The following is a 4247-nucleotide window of genomic DNA, read 5'->3' as shown; positions in this document are numbered from 1 at the left end:
ACGCCGCACAGAATAACACAATACCGCACAGAACAACACAATACCGCACAAACAGTTTTAGATAATATTACGTCGCAGTCATGTGACGCGGACATGACGTCAATAGGCGGAACTCACGGCAAAATTATAATCCGTGGGCGTGGCTTGCAACAGGAAGTAGGAAAGCGGCAGTTCTGGCAAACAAGACACAGCTGTTAGTAACACGATGACTAACAAGGCAAATATTTTTGTTTTCAGCTTGCAACTTGACCGTCTAGAGCGTACAAGGTAATTACAACTGTTTTTTTTTAGCCCTGAAAAGCAAGGGAGTGTGGCGTTTGGGAGGAATGTCGAACTCGGCGTCTGCTTCCAGCCACAGACGCCAAATTTCGACGATTATTTCGACTGGTCAACGGTTGTAAATTATTGCGTTGACTAAAAACTTTATTTAACTCTACTCTTAACTTTGCCGTTTCAGATATGCGGGTATTACACCGCGGAAATGACGTCAATAGGCTGAACTCTCGCCAAAATTCAAATCTGTGGGCGCAATGGCCTTGAGCGAGACACCGGATACAAACACGACGATTATCAACAGAAATATCTTTATTTTCCGCTTGCAAGTGGACCGTCTAGAGCGTACACGGTAAGTACAACTCATTGTGTTTAAAAAGATTTACGTTTGTGTAGTTTGCGTTGCGTTGTATCTGTGAATGTTGGTTGAGGCTAAATGTTAATGTTTAATTTCATTCCTTTAGGTTCCACGGTGTTTGTTGGCTGTATGTTTTCCACTGCAAGAAGAGGCTCGTATCATTGACCAGCAGGAGCTACAATGGTGAGTACCCCTTTCGTCTTCCATTTATGTTAAACACTTCCTATTTCATGTCTAACAGTACTCGATTTAACAAATAACCATAAATAAATACAGTGTGGGCAGTCACGTTAACATATGTGATTATCCTGCCTAATATGTTTATCACAAATATGTCACTAATCACTAATATGTTTATTTGTTTATCACAACACCTTTGGACCTTCAGCAATCGATTATTTACCTTCATCTACATAGAGACAGAACGATGGTGTCTTAAACATCTCATTCATTTCACCAAATAACTTCACGCAGGTGGATAACGGCCGTCTCGGTCACGCTATGTTGCGTGATGCAGTTTTGAAGAACCAAATGCATTTATTCAATGAATAAGTCAAGCTAGTTCTATGTTTATGATGTTGTAAGTTACGGTACCGATTGAAGTTGAGTTCGAAGCCAGTGGAAAACAGCGCTGCGTTTGTGCTCTCCAGGTACAAATGTTGTGATCTCTGACTGACGACCGGGCGAGACTCGAGTAAGAGATGTCCAAACGAGCTCCGGCAGGGCGGGCCAAGGCGGAGCGAACGGACGCCCTTCAGGCCGCCAATGACGAGCTGAGAACCAAACTGATGGACGTCCAGTTAGAACTTCAGCAGGAGAAGAACAAGGTGAAAACCTCAACAGACAGACACTGCCTGCCTCCCTGCCTGCCTCCCTGCCTGCCTCCCTGCCTGCCTCCCTCCCTCCCAGTTTTCCCGATGTAGATTAGACATGCGTGTGCCATGACTGTGTCAGCCTACATCAACAAATGCACCGAGGACGTCAGCACCACTAAGAATATCATCACCCGGGGCAACCAACGACCCTGGATGACTGAGGAGGTACGTCAAACGCTACGAGCGCGGAACTCTGCCTTCAAGTCTGGCGACAAGGAGACACTGAGGACAGCGAGAGCCAACTTGAACCGTGCCATCAGGATAGCGAAGCGAGACCGCAGTCGAAAATTTCAGGATCGTTTCCACGACGTCAAAAACATCAGGAGTATGTGGCAAGGCATACGGGCGATTACAGACTACAACTCACCCTCCCCCCCCCCCGGTGGGTGTAGTTGATGCTGACTTTCTAAATGGTCTAAATAACTTCTTTGGGAGGTTCGAGGCACTAAACGGCACTCCAGCAGTTAAAACTGTCCCCCATCAGGAAGAGGAGGTACTCTGCCTTGACTCCGCCGATGTGTTGAAGACCCTGAGGAGAGTCAACCCCTGTAAGGCCCCTGGCCCCGACAACATTCCTGGGCGTGTGTTCAGGGAATGTGCAAGTCATCTGGCTGGGGTCATCACAGACATTTTTAACACCTCGCTGGGCCAAGCCACAGTGCCGGCGTGCTTTAAGACTGCCTCCATCATTCCGGTGCCGAAGAAACCTCAAATCACCTCATTTAATGATTACCGGCTTGTTGCACTGACTCCGGTTATGATGAAGTGCTTCGAAAGGCTGCTTAAAGGTCACATCGTTTCCAGACTCCCCCTATTATTTGACCCGTTCCAGTTTGCCGACCGGCAAAACCGCTCCACTCAGGACGCCATCTCCTCCGTTCTTCACCTGAGCCTGGCTCACCTGGAGGAGAAGAACACCCATGTGCGGAGGCTGTTCCTGGACTTCAGCTCAGCGTTTAACACCATCATCCCACAGCATCTGGTAGGAAAATTGGAACACCTGGGCTTCAACACCCCCCTTCGCAACTGGCTGCTAGACTTCCTCACCAACAGACCTCAGTCAGTCCGGGTCGGACAGAACACCTCTGATGTCATCACCCTCAGCACAGGCTCCCTTCAGGGCTGCGTCCTGAGCCCCCTGCTGTGCACCCTGATGACACACGACTGCGTCCTCAGGTTCACCACCAATCACATCGTGAAGTCAGCAGACGACACAACGGTGGTGGGGCTCATCAGAGACAACAACGACCTGGACTACAGAGAGGAGGTGGAGCAGCTGGTGGGCTGGTGCAGAGAAAACAGCCTGATCCTGAATGAGGAGAAGATGAAGGAGATCATCGTCGACTTCAGGAAAAAACAGCCTCACCACGCTCCACTGATCATCAACAGCTCAGCTGTGGAGGTGGTCAGCACCACCAAATTCCTGGGGGTCCACATCACAGAAGACCTCACCTGGACTATGAACACTACGGCACTGGTCAAGAGGGCACAGAAGCGCTTGTACTTCCTGCGGAGGATGAGGAGAGCCCACCTGCCCCCACCCATCATGAGGACGTTCTACAGGAGCACCATAGAGAGCATTCTGACAAGCTGTCTCTCTGTGTGGTGTGGAGGCTGCACCGCCTCCGATTGGAAGAACGTGAGGAGAGTGGTGAGGACAGCAGAGAGGATCATAGGGGCTCCTCTTCCCTCCATTCAGGACATTTCATCTCAGCGCTGCATGTCCCGTGCCCGTAACATCATCAATGACCCATCACACCCCCACCATGGACTGTTCTCCCTGCTGCCCTCTGGGAAGAGGTTTGCAGCATCCGCTGCAGGTCCACCAGGTTCTGCAACAGCTTTTTCCCTGCTGTCATCAGACTGTTGAACACTAGAACTGTTGAGCTCTAAACTGAACTCTGCATCACACATTCACAGAACTGTACTTTATGACACTACGGACCTCTATCTTGCACTATCTCGCACTACCAACTTTACTGAACTTGTATAAACCCTTTAAATAGAAGTTTAATACATGGTTTAGCATTCCTCTGCACACTCTTGAATACTGTTTTGCCTACTTGCACTATTGCATAATTATCACTGCTGCACTTTATACTTATTTTTAATATATATATATATATATATATATATATATAGTATATATGTATATATATATATTTTCATAGGATATGTTACTTCTATTCAACTGCAATATCACTACTTTGTTGTAAGACGTATGCAACGGAATTTCGTTTTGTATGCACCATGTGCAGACAAGATGACAATAAAGTTTGTCTAAGTCTAAGTCATGTCAGGTCAGCTGTCTGGAGAGAGAGAGAAGTCAGGACCTGCGGGCGGAGCACCACCGTGCCACCGCCGCCATGACGGAACTCAAAAGCAAACTCCATGAGGAGAAGCAGAAAGAGTTAGCCATTACCAGGGAGACATTACTGCGGCAGCATGAAATGGAGCTGATGAGAGTGATCAAAATCAAAGATGGAGAGATCCAGCGACTGAATGCCTTGGTCCTCAGCCTGAGGGACGGCTCCATGGACAAGGTGATCCGCTCTATCCGTGTCTGACTATCCGCACGCCACGTCGGGCTTCGATGCGGCCGCTACCGTATTGTGTAGCTTGTCCCCAGTAAGCGTCGCGGCGCTCCGTTGCGGTCTCAACGGCCCGGTGTGGCGCAATGTCTGCTCAGGTGAGGAGGGGGGGCGCTTTGCTGGCGGAGGTGGAGGAGACGCGGCGGTGTC

The 4247-nt window shown here is 49.0% G+C and overlaps 1 long non-coding RNA gene across 1 annotated transcript; it reads left to right on the top strand.

Moving 5' to 3' along the window:
- The first annotated feature begins 461 nt into the window (after positions 1 to 461).
- LOC148378259 (uncharacterized) lies at positions 462 to 1806 on the top strand. Its single transcript, XR_015856057.1, has 3 exons — positions 462 to 625; positions 738 to 814; positions 1282 to 1806. It is a non-coding gene; the product is annotated as an uncharacterized LOC148378259 (long non-coding RNA).
- The last annotated feature ends 2441 nt before the right edge of the window (positions 1807 to 4247 follow it).

Source organism: Syngnathus floridae, unplaced genomic scaffold (genome assembly GCF_059516105.1).
Source record: "Syngnathus floridae isolate MCC-2025c unplaced genomic scaffold, RoL_Sflo_1.0 HiC_scaffold_56, whole genome shotgun sequence".
In the NCBI taxonomy this organism is placed as follows: domain Eukaryota; kingdom Metazoa; phylum Chordata; class Actinopteri; order Syngnathiformes; family Syngnathidae; genus Syngnathus; species Syngnathus floridae.
Note: the sequence above shows the minus strand (reverse complement) of the source record. Positions and strands in the feature narration are given on the sequence as shown.